General features: G+C 41.0%; 1 long non-coding RNA gene and 1 other non-coding gene across 2 annotated transcripts in view; both read right to left on the bottom strand.

The window, feature by feature from the left end:
- Positions 1-5507: 5507 nt before the first annotated feature.
- LOC106558668 overlaps positions 5508-24114 on the bottom strand; it is a 32425-nt gene continuing 13818 nt past the window's right edge. The window contains exon 3 of the long non-coding RNA XR_005357827.1: positions 5508-7409. This is a non-coding gene — a long non-coding RNA (uncharacterized LOC106558668). The remainder of the gene's footprint in view (positions 7410-24114) is intronic.
- On the bottom strand, positions 13022-13128 carry LOC119871661. The gene has a single exon (XR_005358733.1). It is a non-coding gene; the product is annotated as a U6 spliceosomal RNA (small nuclear RNA).

The following is a 24114-nucleotide window of genomic DNA, read 5'->3' as shown; positions in this document are numbered from 1 at the left end:
TTGTATCAAAGAATGAACTTAAAGAATATCTCAGACTTCTGTGAAAAACAAAACTCTTTTAAAGGACATTTTAACAGAGCTGAAAAAATAGGGTAATATTCCATGATCTCAGTTGGGTTAACATCATATTTTAAAGATACCTTTTTTCTCCCAAATAAATGTGTAAATTCAATGCTACACCAGTAAAAATGATAGCTGAACCTTATGAGGAATTTGATAAACACATTCTAAAATGTTTATGAAAGAATAATATCTATATATAGCTAAATCTATATTGAAAAAGAAGAGAAAAAAAAACGTAACTAGATATTACTACCATCTCTAAAGCCCCACTAATATGTCCACATGACAACAGCTCAACAGCAGTAATGGTGATAAACATGACTGAGAACTCCACCAGCCCAAGTGTGTTTGAGGCTGTGATGAAGGTGAACTATAATCACTGAAGCCAGGACATCCCGGGATGGGCTTAGGAAACTGACTCCAAAAAATAAAGCTGGATGCTTTCCTAAAGCCATATGAAATGGTAGAAACCAGATGGTTCAACATCCCAATGTAGAAAGTAAGGCTGTAAGTTTTATAGAAGATAATGTAGAAAAAAAAACTTGTTCACTAGGAATGGAGAATAACTTAAACAGAATCCCAAAAAGCACAAAACATGAATTAAAATATTGACAAATATGACTGCATCAAATTTTAGGAGTTCTGTTCAACTAAGAACTCCAGAGCAGGGGCACCTGGGTGGCTCAGTGGTTGAGCATCTGCTTTTGGCTCAGATCATGATCCCAGAGTCCTAGGATCTCCCTGTAGGGAGCCTGCTTCTCCCTCTGCTTATGTCTCTGCCTCTCTCTCTGTGACTCTCATGAATAAATAAAATATTAAAAAAAAAAAAAAAAACTCCAGAGCAAAGTTAATATTTTGTATTTATTTAACAAATACTCCTATACAACATACTATGTGCCAGCACTGATCTAGGTGCTTCAAAATACTGACTGATCTCATGTTCTTAGAAGCCCTATGATATGGGTACTATTTTTATCCCCATTCTACAGATAAGGTGCTGAGCTGCACAGAAGTTAACATACTCAGGATCACATAGTTAATAGTTAATGGCCCTAGCCAGAAAGCAAACCCAGATTGTCTAGATGCAAACATCTAGAGCCATGTTCTTGCTTTTTCTTCTTCATTTTTTTATAGGTAAGCTCTATACCCAATGTGGGGCTTGAACTCACAACCCCAAGATCATTTTACCAACTGAGCCAGCCAGGCCGCTGGGAGCCACATTCTACTTTGCCACACAGCCACTCCACAGAGTGGTGCTACTTGTTAAAGTGTGTCTAAAATGTGTCTAAAAACAAAGGACTGATATTTAGAATATATAAGGAATTCCTACAAACCAGCAAGCATAGAACAAGGAAGCCAAACAGAAAAATAGCGTGTATGCCAAGTATAGAAATAGGCAATTCACAGAAAAGGACATCCAAAAGGACTGACAAGCACATGGGTGAGATATTCAAATTCATTATTATCAGAAAAATGAAAGTAAACAACAAAATATCACATAATACCTCTTAATTTGGCAACAACTGAAAGGCTGGGCAGTGTTAAGTGCCCTGCTGTAAACTGGTGCGGCCATGTGGCCAACAACCTGATGGTTGCTATTCCATGTAGGTATATGGACACTTAGGACCCACCATCCAGCTCCTGAGTAGTTCTGTCTTAGCTCATTTGCATTGCTAGAACAGAGTACCATAAACCAGGTGGCTTATAAACAACAAAAATTTATTTCTCACAATTTGGGAGGCTGGGAAGTCCAAAATGAGGGCACGAGCAGGTTTAGTGGCTGGGGAGAGGCCACTTCTGGTTCATGGGTGGCTGTCCTCAAGTGGCACAAGGGTTCAGAGAACTCTGGAGAGTGTCTTTCCTAAGGGTACTTTCCCCATTCATACAGGTTCTGCCCTTGTGATCTAATCCCCTCCCAGAGGCCCTTCTCCCTAATCACATTGGGGTTAGGATCTGAACATGTGAATTTCAGAACACAAATATTCAGTCTATAGCAAGTACTCATAGATGTCCTAGAAGGGGATGAAGGCGATGAATACATGGATGTTCGTCTCCGTTTGTTGTGGTGTTGTGGAAGTAGGGTGATCTAAGCACCCATTTCCAGATGAAGCAACATACCCATGAGGTAGACAGGCACTGTGGAATCCTATGCAGCTGTGAGAAACACACACCAGATGTACACACAGCAGTACAGACAGATCTCAAAAACATAGTGTTGAGTGAAAAACGGAAACAGAATTAGATCTAGAGCACATTACCATTTATTTAAATTTTAAAAACACATGCATACAAAACTACACCACATTTTATAAATTACATTTATACATAGTTTATGCACGAACTGTATTTGGATAAACTGTATGTTTATAAACAAAAAAGCAGATATAGATACAGATCCAAAATGGGGAAGGGTTGCCTATGAAAGAAAGAAAATGGTAATGGGAAACGCCTATAAAAAGAAATGAATAATGAAAATTAGAAACCAGAGTAGGATCTTGTACAGACAATGAGGATAATGTGCCCTGAGCCAAGAAGTGTTATTAACTCAGCCCTCCATGTCTGGGGTTAAAAACAAAGTCCAAAATTATGAAATCCAGTTAGGGACTGATCATTTGTTTTACACAATGGATTCATCCATCATAGGATCACAAGTTTTCCTTATCTACTTAGATTAGTTTGTTTTAAAAATTAGGTTTCCAATAAAACTATTAAGTAATACATTTGTTAAATGGGCATGCCTCTAGGGAGGCTTGGGTTTTTTCTTTTTGAAAAACAATTATATATATCAGACTTGCTTGCTATCTTTGTCTTAAAAAGTTATTTTGGTCTAATGTTTAGAGTAGTTGGTTTCCAAAGTAGGGTGCATGTACCTTAAAACTAGTCACAACAATCTACTAGGGGATGGAAACAAATGTTAGAAATTTAATTTTTATCTTACAAAATGAGGAGATTGTTTTGTGCTATTTACTCCATGATTGAAGTTGCAACTTTTGCTTTTTCTACATATCAGACTGTCCCAGGTTGGAAGCAATGCACAGGTATCCTGAGGGACCCTGGAAGAGGTGGCATGGGGTTCTCATTCACTCATTTCTTCCTGCAGTGGCTGCTGCGTGGTGCAGTGACATGTGCCCCATTAGGTTGTCTAGTTTGAACTAGATTAACTCTTACAAAACGACCTTAAAAGATTCCTGCAAGAAAACGACAGAGTGAAGATAAAATTAATCATTTAAGCCTAGTGAACTACCAGAAAATGGCAGAGATGATCCTTTTCCCATCCCTGATACAAACTCTCTATCAGTCACATTCACAAGTAAAAACATGGACAATCTAATCAGACCTGATGGATAATCAGCCACAAATATTACAATAATCAAGAAGATGATTTGAAGAATGAATTTATGGCTACTCTTAATCTCCTCAAAGTGTATATTATGTCAAGATCCTGGCTAATGATAATGAAATCATTATTAGGAGTGAGACATTTAAAATCTAAACAAGAATATAGATGCGAGGACAGACCTGTATCCGTTCTTCAGTGATGTTTAAAAGTGGGGGAATAGGGATCCCTGGGTGGCGCAGTGGTTTAGCGCCTGTCTTTGGCCCGCCCGGGGCGCGATCCTGGAGACCTAGGATTGAATCCCATGTTGGGCTCCTGGTGCATGGAGCCTGCTTCTCCCTCTGCCTATGTCTCTGCCTCTCTCTCTCTCTCTCTGTGTGACTATCATAAATTAAAAAAAAAAAAAAAAGTGAGGAAATATTTCATCCACCACCTTTGAAAAGCTCACTAAATGATAAATTTTAAAATTCTTTTCAATTCTTCTAATTTCATAACAGTAGACTAACAAAATCATTGTTTTGGGAAACACATATTTTTTTTTTGTCCTGCTGGGGGAAGAATGACTGAAATAAAAGATATGAAAAACAATAGCAACAAACTAAAATGTAACCCTTTGTTAGCAGATACTACTGAAAGACACAAGTTCAAATCTTGTTGAGCATTTGAAGAAGTAAGCATCAAAGCAAATTAATTCATTGAGGAAGTTTATTATACAATTAGATGAAAAGACAGATGTCCCTAACATGGTTTGGCTGATAGTTAGTATTTATTAGAGTCTGAATCAATAATGCAATGTGTCTTAAAAAGGCTTTTTTTATGAGCTGCTAAAAGATGCCCTGGAGATGTACTCAGCATTAAATGATACTTCAATAAAAATAAAGTCTATGGGAAGACTAAAACTCTGCTATAACCAGGATTCTCATATATATGAGAATATATATATATATATATATATGAGAAATTCCAGAATTTCATAAAGCACCTCACTTGAACTTCATTTGCAGACAAGTTACTCTGGCATAACAGTGGATGTCACAATGCAACAATAAGTGCTGCTAGATGTCTCCAATGTGTTTAGTTTTATAAAAACAAAACCTTTAAACTTTTATTAAGAGTGATCATGAAACTCTGTACCATAATGGTTGCCTCATGGCAAGATACTTAAAAGACTTATCAATCCAATTGTTCTTCTTATACAAGGTACTCCAAGTTGGCTGACATTTTCTGTGATGACAAGAGGGACTCAGCAGTTTGTTTGCCAGCAGATTTTATTAAGATTATGTAAATAAATTTTTAAAACACACTTACTCTTCAAGATAAAAGAAAAGTTATAACCAAGAGTGGGAAAAGAACTCTTTTAGAAACAAAGTTGTGTGTTGGAGAAGGCATTTTTAAAACCAATCACAAAATGTTTACATCATTATGTGACTTCCTTCCTAAAACCACCTAAGTGTGACACCTACAGAAACCCTGGTATCTATACATTTTTAAAACTTAGAAATATTAAAAAAATGAAAAGACAGCCCAAAGGATGGGAGAAAATATTTGTAAATCACATATATAATATCATATAACACACAACGAACACTTATAATGCAATAATAAAAAGACAAACAACCCAACTTAATAGGGTTTTCTCTAAAGAAGATACACAAATGCCCAATAAGTACCTGAAAAGATGTTCAACATCATTAGACATTAAGGAAACGCAAATCAAAACCACAATGAGATACCACTTCACATTCACTAGGTAGCTATAATAAAAAAGACAGATAATAACAATCATTACAAAAACAAACAAACAAAAGCAAAACCTATAGCAAAATTGGACTTCTCAAGTGTTACTGATAGGAAGATAAAATGGTGCAGCCACTTTGCAAAACAATCCACCAGTTTCTCAAAAGGTAAACACAGTTACCATATGACCCCACAGTTCCACTGCTAGGTATGAGAAATGAGAACATATGTCCACACAAAAGTTTGTACATGAATGTTCACAGTAGAATTATTCATAATAACCAGAAGTGAAAACAACCCAAATGTCCATTAGCTGATAATAGATTTTTAAAATGTGATACATGCATATAAAAGAATATTATTTGGCCATACAAAGGAATGAAGTACTGACACATGCCATGACATTGATGAACCTTGAAAATAATATGCTGAGTGAAAGAAACTAGTCACAAAAGACCACACACTGAATGATTCCATTTATATGGAATGTCCAGGGAAGGCAGTCCATAGGGATAGAAAGTAGGTTAGTGGTTGTCTAGAGCTAAAGGGAAGGGAAAAATGAGGGGGGACTGTAACGGGGTTAGCATTTCTTTTTATGGTGATGAAAATGTTCTAAAATCGACTGTGGTGATAGATGCACAACTCTGTGGATATACAAAAGCCATTAAATTGGGCACTTCACATGGGTAAATTATATGGTATGTGAATTATATCTCAATAAAGCTGATACCAAAAAATCCTTAAAAACAGACCTTTCCAAAATGTTTTTTAAATCTCCAAACAATGCATATATAAAGGCAATCCAATTCATTTTAAGAACTTCACTGATTAATGCAAGAAAGGTAGAAATGTAGTTACTAAGTTTTAATAAAGAACTTTGCATAATCAGTAGATACAACTGAAAAATGAGTAATGACACTCAGTGAAGGCCTAGAATGTGCCACCTCGTATGGGCAGCTTCCACTTGGACCCAGTGTATCTTCTTTAGCGGCAGCAGCCATTAATCCATGTATCTAAATAAACTGGGTTTATCACAGGCCTTAGAATCACTACATCACTCAGAGTTGAGCCAAGATGTTAAAAGAAAATAGAGAATATGTAAATATTTTTCCCCACTGAGAGAAAATGATTTTTGGACTCTTTAATAAGTAATAAACAAATGTTAACTCAAAATATTACTTGTATATCACTTTGATCTTTATTTTGTGTATATTTTTAATATACAAATTATATTAACTTAGTTGTACAATAGATTAAATAAAATAAATAACTCACAATTGAGAGTGTAAGCCCAAAACCTTTCCACTGACATGATCAGAGAACATAAGGACCAAGGCTGGAGCGGGGAGTTGAAAGCTGGGAACATCCCATCTTTCCCCCACCCTGCTACATAATTTTGAGCAAGGGATGCAACTGTGGGTGGCCAAGCCACAGTCAGCCACCCCGAGAGGAAGGAGGTCCTTGCCTGCAAGGCTCCAAGGAGCCTGAACCTGGAACAGAGGACAAGGAAGTACAAGGTGGACACCCATTTGCCCTCATGGCCTCACAGCTTCTGCTGCTCTGTCCAGGTCTGCCTGTTTCCCACCAGCTGGCCAGTCCTACCGTCTCCCCAGCTTAGATGATTCGGGCCTAGACTGCTTGGTGTGGCCGCCTGCCCCTGCTCTTCTGGGCAGAACCTCAAAGCCAGCCTCTGGGTCAGGTAAACACACACACCAACCTAGCCTGGAACTGCTTCCTTCCCAAGCAGGGTTAGAGCAGGGAGGAGGGGTGACACTGCTTATAGCAGGCACCATGCCTGATAGGTCTCCTACAGTAGACAAAATAAGAAATGCTAGAATTGGCAGGGTCCCCTGAACAGGCCATCTTCTCCATCCTGCTTTCTGCAGCCAGAGATATCAACTCTGCCCATTTAGGGGCCTCAAGATCCCACTAGGTGGGAGTCAGAGGCCTAGATTTTCATCCAGCTCTGCACAAGGAGCCTGGCCTCTGCAGTTCTGTGCATACAGCACATAGGCACTTTGCAGGTCCTTGCAGGGATGAAGAGAGAGTATCATGAGGTAAATATGAATATTCCAGAAAGAAGGATGACAATACATGTGAGTACATCAGATGACGAGCCCAACAACCAAGTTGAGACTTCTTAGTGACCTTTCTGAGAAGTTCCTTCTGTTTGGGCTGCAATGGACAAGCATCCAGGAGCACCTCTTCCTTCCTGAGCAGAGGGGTCCTTGAATGTTGTCTCCGATATTACAGGATAGGTATTCCTGACACCCTGGGAACACACACAACATAGACTCACTGATTACTTGGAGCTGGAAGGAAACCCAGCTACTACTAGCCAGTCCTAACTCCCATTTTACATGCAAGCGCAGAGGCACCCAAGAGTGGGGAGTGACATGTCTAAGCTCATACAGATACATAGGCACAAATGCATTTCTCATGATACAAGCCAGTGTTCCTGAGGTGGCCTGCAATTAAGAATTATGGAAAAATAATAATAGCTCCCCCAAAAGCTTTCCACATATTATCTAGAGCAGTATTTTCAAACTGTAAGTCATGACTTGATTTTCCTGGAAAATCACTTTAGTAAATTGAAACCATGATAAAGTACAGACTAGGATAGGATCTATCAAATTATATCACTTAAGAATGAGGGTGAGTATTGTTGTCTGAAACGGTTTCATTTTTATAGGCAGACACATACACGTCTATCAGCACTGAGTATTTACCTACTGGTTTACTATAAAATGAATTTCTTACTGAGATCATCTTCAAAGAAGCATAAAAGTGGGGCAGCCCAGGTGGCTCAGCAGTTTAGCACCACCTTCAGCCCAGGGCGTGATCCTGGAGACCTGGGATCGAGTCCCACGTCAGGCTCCCTGCATGGAGCCTATTTCTCCCCTCTGCCTGTGTCTCTGCCTTTCTCTCTCTCTCTCTCTCTCTCTCTCTCTCTCTCTCTCTGTGTGTGTGTGTGTGTGTTTCTCATGAATAAATAAATAAAATCTTTAAAAAAAAAAAAAAAAGCAGGGGATCCCTGGGTGGCTCAGCGGTTTAGTCCCTGCCTTTGGCCCAGGGCGTGATCCTGGAGTCCTGGGATCGAGTCCCACATCGGGCTCCCAGCATGGAGCCTGCTTCTCCCTCTGCCTGTGTCTCTGCCTCTCTCTCTCTCTCTCTCTCTCATGAATAAATAAATAAAATCTTAAAAAAAAAATAGCACAAAAGCCAGTGATCTGAGGATAAACTATTCAAAAAAGCAACATGATGGAAAGACAACTTCCTTATGCACACACAAAGGGGATAGTACTTAGGAATAGCCCAGCAGGGGTCACTGGAATTACCTGAGCAGTTGATCAGGTCAGTTGATCATAAACTATCTGGTAGGCTATAGGCAGCTACAAAACCAGATGGCCCACTTTTTCACATCCCAGGCCACATCTTGCTGTCTCAAGTGAGATCATGGCAGCAGTGCCCCTCAGGATGGGCCAGGCCAGCTCCACCCAGCTCACATTCTTCTGCCCAGCGTGCTCCAACTGTTGCTCAACCTCACCAGAACCATAAGGATGTGAGAGGCCACGGTCCCCTGTGCCTCTTAACAGTAGGGAATGTACTACCTGGATATTTGCAAGGTCTGCTACTTTTCCAGAGGTCACCCTTTTTACACATGATAAAAGGGTCAGTATCCAGTATCCTCCTGTCTGGATGCAATGGGCTGTGGGCAACAAGGGTGTTGAGCAATGTTATGGGTCACACCCCATCACACAAACTGCAAGAGATCTTCTGTAAAGGGAATTGGTACAAATATTTCTTGAAGTAAATGATCCATTGGCAAGGGTTTGACAGTTAGTTGAGGAATTTAAGAACTGACCTTACAATTCAGAGTACAAACCTAGGAGAGCCCTTCTAGATCATCTAGTCCAAAAGTCACAAATGTTGTCTGTAAAGGGCCAGAGAGTCAATGTGTCCACTTTGTAGACCATACAGTCCCTGTCACAACTCAGCTCCACTGTGGTACAGCAAGAGCCTCAAAGACAGGAGGTAGTGAGAGGGTGTGGCTGTGCCCATAAAGCCATATCCACAGGGACAGGCAAGGGCCACGTGACACTAGCCACAGTTGGCTGACCCTGTTCTAGTCCAATCCCCTCTTTTTATGGAATTAGAAACTGCAACCTGGAGGAGGGAGTCAGTCCTGGCCAGATAAGGACTTGCTACCTGGAGACAGCCTACACAGTTTTTTTTTTACCAAGTAAAGTCATGCTCTTGAGACATGGAATGCCTGGCTCTTTCTTGCCCAAGAGGAAATCTTGGATTAGATTTAAGATTAAAGCACTGGGACCAAAAGTCAGGCAGACTTAAGTTCAAATTCAGGCATTGCCCTAAAATTACCTAAGTTTTCTAAACATTAATCTTTCTCATTAGAAAGTAAACAATAAAACTGCATTCAGCTAGGATTGTCCTGAACTATGTAAAGATAATGATGAACAAGGTGAATATATAGGGGTAGATGTGAGCATGTTGAGGTGAAGGTGAACAGGATGAACTACTTAGGCAAAGGTAACAAGGAGAGGTATGTAAAAAGCCTAGATGTAATGACTGTTCAGTAAATGCCAGCTGTCATCTCCCATCCCTCATCTGAATTCTCACACCTCTTGTCAAGCTCCCTGATAATCCACCCCCTACCTTACTTAAAAGGACCAAAGATAATATAGGTGAACTTTGAAAACTATAAGATGAGTGAGATGGCATGATACCCTTCTAGATCTAATCCACTCCTTTTTCCCATTCAGATGTCTCTTTCCATGAATATAGTACACTCATCTCCACCTACATTCATCTGTCACCTATTTATGGAGTACATTTAGGACCAAAACTACTAAGCAAGTTGTCATACATATGTTCTCATCATATGATTCCAGTCACTTTCAAAGGCATCATCTAGTCTCTTTACATACTCAAATCCTATGTCTGCTTCCTGAATCAAGTATTATTTTCTCCAGGATGGTGCCCTTGTCCTACTGTCTCCTGATCCTCAGCACCATTCTCACCTCTGATCATTCCTATATCACAGGGACTGAAATCCTGGAAATTACATCTTATTCTCTCAACCAGGGAAGCTTCTGGTCTAGCTTATGCCATTATGCCACTGGAAGATGAAATCTGGAAGATGGAAGAGAAAGGATGAAGTATTGTTCTTCTCTAATAGCAGTGAATAGGTGTATGACCAGACAGCAGACACAGGTTTCATGGTATTTAGGCAAGCTCCCAGAAATCACCTGCTTTAATTCAGCAGGTAGTGGATTTCCCAGTGGTGACCTCCTACAATTCCAGCACTTTCTAATTTTTCTCAAATCCAGGAGTGTTTCTCCCTTGTACCCTCAACCCTGCCAACAATTTTATGAGCATATAATTCCTCATATTATATCTTTTTCTATTAAAATATAGAGTAGTTTTAGAGATTTTATTTATTTATTCATGAGAGACACAGAGAAAGAGAAAGAGAAAGAGAAAGAGAAAGAGAAAGAGAAAGAGAAAGAGAAAGAGAAAGAGACACAGGCAGAGGGAGAAGCAAGCTCCAAGCAGGGAGCCTGATGTGGGACTCGATCCCAGGTCTTCAGGATCAGGGGCCCCGTTGAGCCACCGGGGCTGCCCCAGAATAGTTTTAGACCAAACTTTGACTGGTACAGTCATTGGAGCCTTGAAATGAGTCTTCACCATGAAAATTAAATATGGAATTAGCTTGCTTAACAGCTGTGTGGCAGGCATGCAGAAACCAGGATCAGAGTCTAGAAAAATGGCACCCCATATTCTGTGGTGGTAAAGCACTTGGTAAAACTGCCACCTGCAATAACTTGGAAACCACCTGCCTACCAACCAGAGGGCTTCAGGGTAACTAATTGGAAAGAACCAGTGTGGTTGTGCTCGCTTCAGCAGCACATGTACTAAAAATTGGAAAGAACCAGTAAGGTAGAGTGCATCGGCCACTACTGGCTTTTTCTGGGCGAGATATATAAGATAAGAGACCAAGAGAGACCTGACCAATGAGTAAGCAGAATGAAAGGAAATATAGTCTGGAAATTTGGGTGTTGAAAGGTTGGAAAACCCAACTATTTCTAATGTCAGAAGTCCAGTAAACTTCTCAGCTGAATAATTCAGTCTTTCATCAATGATCACATTAAGGGTATTGTTTCCCTAATAATTTTCTTGAATAATAACAAAATGGCCACCATTAAGTTGATAAGAAAGAGGAATGATTATGTGAAAAATAATTAGTAAAAATAATAATGGAGGAAAAAAGAAAAATAATAGTAGTAATAATGTCTAGGAAATATGCTCTGGATGTGTTACTAACACAGAACTAATATGGAAACAATGGACTTGGGTATTCTTCCAGAAGGCAGAATCATGGTTGTGATGGTTTTAAATGTCTAAACTTGCTTCTAACAAATAGAATAAGGTGATGGAATAATGTATGACTTTTGAAATAAAGCATTTTAAAAAGGCATTGTGGCTTCCTTCTTTCTCTCTTAGATAGCTCGCTCTAGGAAGCTAGCTGCCATGTAGCAGTTCGTAGTCCTACGAACTGTATCATGAGCAACTGAGACTGCTCATCAACAGCCAGAGAGGAACTGAGGCCTCAAACCTACGGTTGTGTGGGTTAGCAACTCCTCCAGCCTTAGTCAAGCCTTCAGATGACAACAGCCCCAGTCAACATACTAACTGAAACCTTAGGGGAGACCCTGAGCCAGAACTACTCATGAAAGCTACTTCTAGATTCCTGACCCTCAGAAACTACAATATAAGTAAGCATTTATTGCTTTCAGTTGTAAATGTTAAGATATTTTGCTATGCAGCAATAGATAACTAATACAATGATCAAATCAAAAGGGGGGAGGGGCTCTTCACAATCTGTCCACTAAGAGTTTAAAACTACTGTAAGCCTACTGCTTTTCAATTTGTGTCCAGTTCTAGACAAACTTGGCAAATATGAACTTCTACTGTGATTATCCTGTTTTCGTTCTACCCTTCATGTTCAGTTTATGAGGATGTGGAAAGACATGTATTTTAGTCTTTAGGGCATTAGACCATAAGCAGCTACATGCAGACTGGTGGGGAGGACTGCACATCATTTGTGTGTGATCATTAAACTGGATGCAGAGACTGGATGGGATTATGGGATGTGCTTCTTTTAGGGAGAAATAAATGTGGGAGAAAGATAAAACAGGTATTTAATGACCAGAAGGATAGACTATGGCAAACACATTAATACTATGTATTTCCCAAATCCCATTTTTCTTCTCATCTCAGACACATAGCTGAGTTCTATTTCCTAGTCTCTCTGTAGTTAGTAGGGCTAAACAGTTCTGACTAAGGGAACATGGGTAGAAATGTCCATAGCACTTCCAGGTCTGGCCCCTAAAAAGTCTTCTGAGCCATTATTCTTGCTTTATTTCCTCACTAGCTGTCCATATGCAGTGCATCCAGTGGAGGACTCAAAGGCCCAGGTTATTGCAAATCTTCTACAGGGAAGCAACCTGGGTCCCTGCACGTATCATGTACATGCATGTACACGTACTCACACACACATTCACATACACACTTGACCACCAAGTAAGATAGAAATAATTTTTTTTCTTTTTTAAGTTTTATTTAAAATCAATTATTAACATATAGTGGTGTATTATTAGTTTCAGAGGTAGAGTTCAGTGATTCATCAGTTGCATATAATATCCAGTATTCATTACATCAAGTGCCTTCCTTTATGCCCATCACCCAATTACTCCATCCTCCCACCCACCTCCCCTCCAGCAACCCTCAGTTTGTTTCCTATAGTTAAGAGTCTCTTATGGTTTTTATCCCTCTCTGATTTCATCTTATTTTGCTTTTCCCTCCTTTCTCCTATGTTTCATAAATTTGCATGTCATCCTTGCACAGAGACCATGCTAATCTTCTCTGTATCATTCCAATTTTAGTATATGTGCTGCCAAAGTGAGCACTAGAAATAAGTTTTTATTTGAGTATTTGTTATAGCAGTTACCTGCCATTACTAAAACAATTTAACTCCTCTGTTCTGAACTGCAATTTTACCAAGAGCTGGTGCCAAACTATTTCACAATTATATACGCAGGCAACCCTTGAGTTACAGCAATCCATATTTACAATTCTCTGACAACCACCCTATGATATTAGCTATGGTATGGTAAAACCAGAAGAATATAAAACCAGATATCCCAGGAGGGCTTTTGTCATGGCCTGACACTGCCCTCTCCTTTAGTGGTTAAGAGCATAGACTCAAATTACTTAATTTAGTTCTCATATCATCCATGTAAGAAATGAGTTATTATCAACAGTTTGCTACATCTGAGAAAGTCAAGACACTAGGAGGCCTGGAGACTTGCCCAAAGTCATACAGTATTTCTATCCAGCTCTTCTGACTTCAAATCCGGTGGTCTCTCCCACATATCATAATGCAAGGGAAAAAGAAAGCCCATCTGTGGCCTTGGGGTTCTCTATCTCTCTCTGCAAGTTTTATTGCCATATGACTTCAAACATGTAAAAATAACAGACAAGATAAGCACACATCACTCTTCTTCCCAGTTCTAACAAGACCCTTCCCAGACACAGATGATTCCATTCCCAGCTGGAAATGCTTTCCTGGAGCAGGAATTTGAATTTCCCGTGGGAACAGATACTCCTACCCCATCCTTCTATGTGTAGAATCTACAGGGCTCTTCCCATCCCTGTTAGGCCAAGGAGAGGTACCACTACAACATTCCTCTGGGGAGAAGAACCTTCAAACTGCAGTAATCTGGACTTTATCTGCTTTGAGAGGTTAATACAGACCTAAACCTCCAGTCACTAAGCAAATGAGCCAACTGTTAAAATTGTCTTTCCCAGTTCCTGATCCAATAGAACATATCTGTCCTGCAGTGACACTAGAATTACCACAAAGTTGGAACAGGATTCGCAGGGAAACTCAATTACAGATTGCAGAAGCTGCAGTATTCATTAACAGGTCTTGTCAGTGGCCCTAATAGTGCAAATACATGCATCCCTCATCTGGGTACAAGGGACACCAAACATGTGCCTTCTGAAACAGAAGGATGCTAGAAGCTGGATAAAGCATCATTCCAACAAAAAGCAGTTTTTACACCTGCCAGCAGCCAGAGATTGGATCTCGGAGGCCAGACAACCAATGAGCTTTTGCCTCCATGATGTAATGCTTCCAACGTGGAATCTTACTGGGTGAAGGACTTGTCACTCACTCATCAAAGTTTACAGGGATGAAATCTGTGGAATCCAGGGTTTTCTCTCATAGTGAGAGGCTCAGTGAAGCTCTGGTTGAACTCTTGCTGTTTTTCTCTCCTACAATTCACTTCTGAAATTGTAGATTTCTTGGGCTTCTGTGCATTTTAGGTTGTTTAGCATAAAAAGCCCTTTGGTTAATAGACTTTCCAAAGCCATAAATATTTTCTGGACATTGATGCTCCATACTTTTCAGAATGCTGCTATTATTTTTATCACTTCCACTTTATCCTTGGAAACAGTTGGGAGTAGAAAAATATCCCAATTGCAGTGATTCTAGAGGTGAGAACTGTTGAACCCAGGATACAGATTTTATTTTATTTTTTTTTTAATTTTTTAAGGTATTTATTTATTTATTTATGATAGTCACAGAGAGAGAGAGAAAGGCAGAGACACAGGCAGAGGGAGAAGCAGGCTCCATGCACCGGGAGCCCGATGTGGGATTCGATCCCGGGTCTCCAGGATCACACCCTGGGCCAAAGGCAGGCGCCAAACCGCTGCGCCACCCAGGGATCCCCAGGATACAGATTTTTAAACCAGAAAGGAAAGAAAGGAGTCATAAGTCTGAGTGTGGCTCTGGAAATATTTTCTGGGCTGTCAATCAAACCACTCCCACCTACACATGTCCCATTTCTCATTGTGCATTAACTCAGCAGCTTGCTGCCACACCCAGGCCTGTGCTGGTCAAGGGCCTGTGTGCAGTACAGTGTGGTAGGAGATTGAGCCCGCTGGGCTGGTCTCCAATCCCAGAGGCCACATGACCTTGAGTAAGTCCGTATGTCAGTGTGAGCTTCAGCTTCTACACTGTAAAGTGAGCCTACCAATGTCTCTCTGGCAGAGGGGTTGTCAGGATTAGAGGAGGGCATGCACATGAGTCCCTGGCACAAAGCTTGTGTTCAGAAAATAGTAGAATAGCGGCTTCAAAAGGTGTCTGTCCCAGCAATGGGCTTCAGGAGGGCTGGGAGTTCTAGTCAGTGATAAGGCATCAGGGAGCATCCACAGAAGGCGGGGACAAGGCAACTTCCTGGTGCTGACCAGGTAGCCTCATGCAGATTGAAGACCATTTTTCCAAGAACACAGGCTCAGCATTGCCCATGTGAAGTTCCACAGTGTCCCCAAAGCAGAGGAGCCCCACCAGCATGGCAGTCACACTTTCCACGAAGGTCGTATGTGGAACCAACTACTTTCCAACCAGGAATATGTCCACAGGAACTTCACTGAACCAGATTGCCTTGTACTTGAGACATCTCCAGGCACATGTAGGGGATGCCTATGCATTGAGAAAAGTGGGAAAGGAGTAAAAGGAGAAAATATGCCTGATCTTCTATGACCAAAAACTATACTTCTTCAGTTTAGCATGGTTTTATTTTTTTTTATTTTTATTTTTTTAAAGGTTTTATTTATCCACTCATGAGAGAGACACAGAGGGAGAGAGAGGCAGAGACACAGGCAGAGGGAGAAGCAGGCTCCATGCAGGGAGCCCGATGTGGGACTCGATCCAGGGTCTCCAGGATCATGCCCCGGGCTGCAGGCGGCGCTAAACCGCTGCGCCACCGGGGCTGCCCTAGCATGGTTTTAGATCTCAATATTCAAAAGCACCAGGCAGATGAGGCCCGGAAGTATACATTCCTTACAATCTGAGGACAAATGGAGATAACAGTCTCAAGAGAAGTGGTGTGTAAGCCAGAAAGGTCCAGTCAAGGCCTCTGGGGAGAGAGAATGAGGCCAGTGGCAGGAGGGTACAAGTCCAGAGGGTGGGGAAGGAGACCTGAGATCAAAGACTGGCCCTAACCCTCCCCCATCCCTATCCCTCTGGCCTCCCTCCACACCCTCTACCCAGCCACTAAGACAGCTGCCCTGCCAGTCCTGTACCAGCTCATGCAAGGAAACAAAAAAAATGCCATGATCACAGAATCGCCTCAGAAACCGAAAACCCTGCCAGTTTTTTGCCCAGGGAAAAGTAGGGATTAGGTAGAGGGTTCAGCCCTGGCCTCTCCCCAGGCTACCATCAGTGAGCTTGTAAATACGACCAAACCCCACCTTGGGAGATACAAAGCATTAAGGGTGAAACCATGGCATGTCACGCTTAGGATCAGAAGCTCATCTGAAATTTTCAAGATGTTCTCCTTAATACAGTCATCTGGATGATATGGAGGAGCTTCGATAACTTCTCTGAGCGATAAAATTAGTCATGCTACACTGCAAGGCTGTTTCCAATTTACGCTGCTTACATTCAAGCTTTCCCAACATTTGGCACATGCATATTTTAGTGCCTTCTGCCTTTAACAATGTGTCTCTCATAGGCTTACTACTTGGGAGGCTCAGAAGAGACACAAAGACACAGGATCAGGAGCTCTCCTCCATCATAAAAGCCATAGCTGACTCCCTGCCATTCTGAGCATGCAAATTCTGCAATGGCCACCACCTTGAGCAATGGAACGGTTTTTTCTTTCACAAATGGGGACTCTGATATTTGGAGAGGACTTTCTCAAAGCTGCAAAAATACTAAGTGATGAAACCTAGATTTCAGTCTAGCCTGTCTGGCTCCAAAGCCAAGTGTTTTTCTCCTATGTAGTCACAAATTCAGAGGCACATCTATCATTTGCTACTTGACATTGTGTCAATCAGCCTCCATGCAGAGCTAGTGTCCCATTCCCAAGTCAGGTCAGACTGAGGACACTAAGCCACTCAGTCCCTCTTGCTTTGCAATGATAATGGGCAAATCACAAATTGCAAATTGGCTCCTCCTCCATGCTTCAGCACTGTTTTTGGGTAGGTCGTGGCCAGGCACCAAAAGGAAAAACAGCTAGGTGAGTCAACTGGCCGTTGAGGTGTCCTCTCCCCTCTGCTCCAGCAATAGGCGAGGAGCCCTTTAGATGGTCTGAAATGCCTGTCCTCTTCCTTTTCCTTCCAAACTTCTCTCTTGCCATTTTTTGGCTGAACCCCCTTGAGGTCTTCAAATTCATCTACCATAAGCCTCTCCTGGCTGTCTCTTGCAGTATTCAATGTGGCCAGACTCCTAAGTCTTATCCTATTTCTGAATTCCATAACTCAAAGATATGTGGATTACCTGAGAAAAGCCTTCCTCCAGCACTTTATGGCAGAAGTAAGTGCCCACCATCTTCTCCTCCACTTTGATGAAATAAAGAGGATCAGAAAGTCAGGTCAGCATACTTAGAGACAGGACATAAGGATTCCCACAGGCCAGACCCCAGCAGCAGGGCAGATTTCCTCTGGGGACATCTGCCCCCAAACTCTCTGGACCCCGAGCAGCTCTCACCTGAACAATTTCTAGGAATGATCCTTGTGGATTCTGGTGAGAGGTCATAGACTCTCAAACAATAAAACTTCATCCCTCTGCTAAATATCATTCATGTGCTAAATGCTATACAGAACATACACTGACCTTCAGCTGTCCCAATATCTGAATTTCAAATGTCATCCACTGAGAACATGCAGATTGCTAAGCATCCACGGTAGGGCACTCTGTAGGCCCTTAACAGGTGAGCTCCCAAGTGGGCTAGCCCTATACTCACTGCAGGTCTTACCATGCAGCATGTCTCCCCTGACAATTGGCTGCAATCCTACTTCTCTTTCCAGGCCAGGGTGGAGAGTACTCTTGAAATGGACATTAGTCTCTGCTACAGAGAGAAACAGTATGATATCACTTCATGTTTTGGTTTTTCCCAGGGTAGAGGGTTGTGCACTATGTACCATAAAAGAACTATCTTTCCCTTCCCATCTATTATAGGATTATTATAGAACCCTGCTCTTGGGATGCCTGAGTGGGTCAGTGTTTGAGCATCGGCCTTTGGCTCAGGGAGTGATCCCGGGGTCCTGGGATCAAGTCCCACATCAAGCTCCCTGCAGGGAGCCTGCTTCTCCCTCTGCCTATGTCTCTGCCTTTCTCTATGATGAATAAATAAAATCTTAAAAAAAAAAAAAAAAAAAAAAGAACCCTGCTTCTGCCTTGTTAATTAGGCTCTATTTTTAAAGGATCTTTACTGCTGATGACAAGTCAGACCAGCAGGTACTTGTAGTGTCAAAGGGTCTAGGGCAGGATTTTTTTTTTTCCCTACAGAGAGGCTGCAACAATTTATTCCTACTAAATCACAGAAAATCATTGTTGCCTTCAAGGTATTGGATTGTAAATTTCACTTTTGTAAAGATATTTTTGTTACGTCTCATACAATTTTACACACAAGAACCCTAATTTATTAGCTCTCTCAACTCCCCAGCAACAAAGGTGACACATACCTGTCTTATGACTGCCTAGTGACAGTACAAATTAAGGGCAGAACCCAAAGAATATCTAAAGATCCCACCTCTTCATGAGTGAGTCCTTTCTAAAGACTTCTTCTTAAGTATGTAAGATTTTTCTATCACTTTCCAAATCTCTTGACTGTGTCCCAAAGATGAATTCAGCCCCTTCTTATTAAGAGAGGAAGGAAGAGAGGGAGGGAGACTAAGTGATATTTTCTTTCTCAGCAGCATGAGTATGAGCCACTCCTGAACATCATCAATTCCTCACTGTGGCTTAGGGACTTAGTGGCTTCTTGAATGGCAATTTTAGAGCTAGGTAAGAAAAAATCAGGAAGGGGGTTGAATGACTACTGCAAGATCAGAAAGAAAAACAGTGGGTGAATCCAGAAATAAGTCCAGGAGTCCTACTTCAGGCCAAGTCATCTCTCCTTCCATCCAAGATAGATTTACCTAAAAGAGCTGACTTTGCCAAACATACCCAGAAATAGGCAGAGACTGCAGGCTGAGACTCATCACAAGGGATCTCTGAAGAGGACCTCTGGTCCTCTGATGTCATAGAGAACAACAAGCTCTTCATAGCTGAGCCATCACTCTGCATGACATCGCCACTTTGTAAGAATTTAAGAGCAGTTTATAGGGCTCTCCATTCCAAGACTCAGCTCTTGTTCCCTCAATGCCTCTTCCTTGTGGCTCCAAAGCTCCTACTGGGGCAAAATTAGTACAGACATTGTCTTCCCAGCAGCTTTGGGGTTATGTTTGCCAAGGAAGGGGTGGTATAAGTGTGCTTGGAGTCTGACCTTATGGCTTGAAGGTAAAACAGAGCATGCTGGTATAACCACAATAAATGAAGTGAAGAAAGGAGACTTGGCTTCCATTCTCAGCTGTAATTACACTGGAAACAATAGAGAGTTTTTATTATGATCCTGTGTCATTTCTTGGCCCTGTGATATATAGGTCTGGCAAGAAACCTGTTGGTCAGGAAAAGCAACTATGCTACTTAGAGTTTATTGGATCTAGCTCCCTTGTCCCCAGATCCTAGCTCTTTCACCTGAACTGAGCACCCTGCTTGAAATGTTTTATGGCAAATCCATTTAACAAGTCTAAGGGTCATCTAGGCAGAGAGGGCCCTAAGTAATTCATTTCTCTAACAAACATTTACTTAGGACTTGCTAAGTTCCATATCTCATCTAAGCACTTACATGCACTAGTTACTTAAGTCCCAAAACAGAACAATTGGGGGAGGATGCTGGAAAGATAGTGGAGTAGGAGAATCCAAGCTTGCCTCATCACACAGGTACAACTAGCTAACGCTCACATCAGCATAAATAATCCAAAAAATGACCTGAAGACTGGCAGGACAAACTCCACGCTAAAGGTAGAGAAGAGGCCACATCAAAGAAGGTAGGAAGGGCAAAGATGCAGTTTGGGAGTGAAAAGAACCATGACCATCTGCGCAGGAGGGAGCTGGGGTTGCAGAGAAAGGCAAGAAACAGAAAATCACACTGGGGAGCCCATTCAGGTTAGACAAATCCCCATAACATTCAGCTTTGAAAACAGGAGGGACTGAATTTTGTGAGTTCTTATGACCAGCTGGACTTGGAGCCTGGAATTTTAAAAATCAGCATGCTTGGCTCTGGGAGAGCACAGAGGGTGTTAGGAAGCTGAGTCCCTGCCCTTAAAGAGAGAGCAGACAGCCAGTGGAGATACAGCCTGGAAGCAGCATTTTGAAAAATGCTAGAGACAGATGGTAAGGAGCATTATTTACTCATCTCAGAGCATAACCCAGAGAGGCAGAGATCATGGGGAGACCCTTTCAGGAACAAAGGAGCTGGCATGCACCATATTCCTCCCCAACCCTTCAAACATAAACATATAGCCATCTGCAGGAACCATTACCATGCCAACACTCACTAAATAACCTGCTTACACCAAGCCCTGCTCCCCATGCTTCCACGGATCCACACTTTCCAGTCCTGCTTACTTCAGTCCCTGTGCTGCAGTACCCCGCTCCCAGAAGACCAGCCTTGTGTCTCCTGACCTATGCCTTTTATGGAGCCTCAGTTTTGGCAGCAGTGACAGCAGGTCTCATTTCACAAGTAGACCAGCACATATCTTCTTAAAAAGTGCCCCACCCAGCCGGGGACCAAACACTGCCTATAACAGGCAAAAAGAGCCTTGGCAGACAACTGGACTATAAGAGAGGCCAGGTCTCAGCAGGAAGGCACATGAAAAACACATAGGAGACACTCCCTGAATTGCCAAGTCCTAGGGAACAGGAGACACCACACTACAGGACCTCTTCTTCATAAGGCTATTACCTTTAAGACCAAGAGACATAACTGACTTTCCTAACACAGAAACAGATGCAAAGAGACAAAATGAGGAGACAAAGGAATGTGTCCCAAATGAAAGAATGGAACCAAATTGTAGCAAGAGACCTAAGTGAAATGGATATAGGTAATATGTCTGACAGAATTTAAAGGAATGATTATCAAGATACTTACTGGACTTGAGAAAACAGTGGAGGACATCAGTGAAACCCTTAGCAAAGAGATAAAAAAAGAGGCAAGCAGAGATGAAAAACACAATAAATGAACTTGATGGAACAAATAATAGGCTAGAAAAACAAGAGGCATGAATTAATTCCTGAAAGACACACTAATGAAAAGTAATCAAGCTGAGCAAATGAGAGGGGGAAAAGTATGCATATTGAGGACAGTCTAAGGGACTTCCACTAAAGTTATACTCCATCAAGTGTAGTAACATTTGCATTATAGGAATCCCAGAAGACACACCAAAAGGGGGCAGAAAATACTTGAATAAATAATAGCTGAAAACTTCCCTAAATGGAGAAGGAAACATATCCAGATCCAGGAGGCACAGAAATTTCCCAATAAAATCAACCCAAGAAAGTACACACCAAGACACATAGTAATTAAGATGGCAAAAAGTAGTAATAAAGAAGAAAAATTTTAAGCAGCAAAAGAAAAGAAGACAGTTACATAGAAGGGAAACCCCATAAGGCCATCAGCAGATATTCAGTAGAAACTTTGCTGGCCAGAAGAGAGTAGCACAATATATTCAAAGTGCTAAAAGGAAACAATCTGCAGCTAAAAATATTCTATCCAGCAAGGCTGTCATTCAGAATATAAGAAGAAATAAAGAGTTGTCAGATAAACAAAAACTAAAGGAGTTCATGACCACTAAACCAGCCCTACAAGAAATATTAAAATGGGGACTCTTTGGAAATGAAAGACCATAAGGGAGAGTATAAAAAGCAAAACACACAAAAGCAATAAAGATAAATATTTCTGAAAAATCAGTCAAGGGATTCATAAAATAAAAGGATACAAAATATGACACCATATATGTCAAACATGGGGGGAGAGAAGTAAAGAATGGGCTCAACCTTAAGCCACCATCAACTTAATGTAAACTACTCTATGCAGAAGATGTTCTATGCAAACCTAATGGTAACCACAAATCAAAAACCAGTAGTAGATATGCAAAGAATAAAGAGAAAGGAATCGGGATGCCTAGGTGGCTTTGTGGTTGAGTATCTGCCTTCAGCTCAGGTCGTGATCCTGGGGTCCTGGGATTGAGTGCCACACCGGGCTCCCCACAGGGAGCCTGCTTCTCCCTCTGCCTGTGTCTCTGCCTCTCTGTGTCTCTCATGAATAAATAAAATCTTTTAAAAGGAGAGAAAGAGAAAGGAATCTAAGTATATCACTAAAGAAAGCTAATAAAAAAAAATTAAAGAAAGCTAATAAACCATGAAAGAAGGCAAGAGAACAAAGGATCAGAAAAAAAAAAAAACTACAAAACGACCATATAACAAGTTTAAAAAATGGCAAAAATTACATATTTTTTAAATTACATATTTATCAATAATTACTTTGAATGTAAATGAACTGAAAACACCAATCAAAAGACATACGGTGACAGAATGGGTAAAAAAAAAAAAAATAAAACCCATCTATATGCTGCCTACAAGAGACTCATTTCAAACACCTGCAGATTGAAAGTGAAAGGATGGAGAAACACCTATCATGCAAATGGGTGTCAAAAGAAAGCCAGGATAACAATGCTTGTATCATACCAAATAGACTTTAAAACAAAGACTGTTAGAAGAGACAAAGAAGGGTACTATATAATAATAAAGGGGACAATTCAACAAGAAGATATAACAATTGTAAATGTTTCTGAACCCAACGTGGGAGCACCCAAATACATAAAACAGTTAATAGCAAACATAAAGAAGCTAATCAATAGTAATACAATAATAGTAGGGGACATTAACACCCCACTTACATCCATGGACAGGACTAAACAGAAAAATCATCAAAGGACATGGCTTTGAATGACACACCGGACCAGATGGATTTAACAGATATATTCAGAACAGTCCTTCCTACAATAGCAGAATATGTATTCTTTTCAAGTGCACATGGAACATTCTGCAGAATAGGGCACAAAATAAGTCTCAAAAAATTCAAAATGACCAAAGTCATATCAAGCATCTTTTCTGACCACAATGCTATGAAAGTAGAAAGTAACTACAAGAAAAAAACTGGAAGGACCACAAATATGTGAAGGTTAAATAATATACCACTAAATAATGAATGGGTCAGCCTCTTGGTTGGTTCAAGGAAGAGATCAGAAATTACATGTAGACAAATGAAAATACAACGGTCCAAAATCTTTGGGACACAGCAAAAGCAGTTCAAAGAGGAAGTTTATAGCATTTCAGGCCTACCTCAAGAAGACAACAAAACAAAACAAAACAAAAACCTCAAATAAACAACCTAATCTTACACACAAAGAAGCTAGAAAAAAAGAAAAAGAAAAAAGAAAAACAAAACCAGCAGAAGGAAGGCAATAATAAAGAGAAGAGCAGAAATAAGTGATATAGAAACTAAGACAAAACAATAGAATAAGTCGGGATCCCTGGGTGGCGCAGCGGATTGGCGCCTGCCTTTGGCCCAGGGCGCGATCCTGGAGACCCGGGATCGAATCCCACATCGGGCTCCCGGTGCATGGAGCCTGCTTCTCCCTCTGCCTGTGTCTCTGCCTCTCTCTCTCTCTCACTGTGTGCCTATCATAAATAAATAAAAATTAAAAAAAACAAAAAACAAAAAAAAAACAATAGAATAAGTCAATGAAACCAGGAGCTAGTTCTCTGAAAAGATCAACAAAACTGATATACCTTTAGCCAGCCTCATCAAAAAAGAGAGAGGGAGAGGACCCCAAAAAAATGAAATCACACATGAAAGAGGATAAATAACAATCAACACCACAGGGATACAAAATTGTAAGAGCATATTATGAAAAAGTATATGCCAACAAATTAGACAATCTAGACGAAATGGATAGATTTCTAGAAACATATAAGCTACCAAAATCAAAGTACAAAG

The sequence above is a fragment of the Canis lupus genome, chromosome 4, assembly GCF_011100685.1.
Source record: "Canis lupus familiaris isolate Mischka breed German Shepherd chromosome 4, alternate assembly UU_Cfam_GSD_1.0, whole genome shotgun sequence".
Classification (NCBI taxonomy): domain Eukaryota; kingdom Metazoa; phylum Chordata; class Mammalia; order Carnivora; family Canidae; genus Canis; species Canis lupus.
This window is presented reverse-complemented; position numbering and strand designations above follow the sequence as displayed.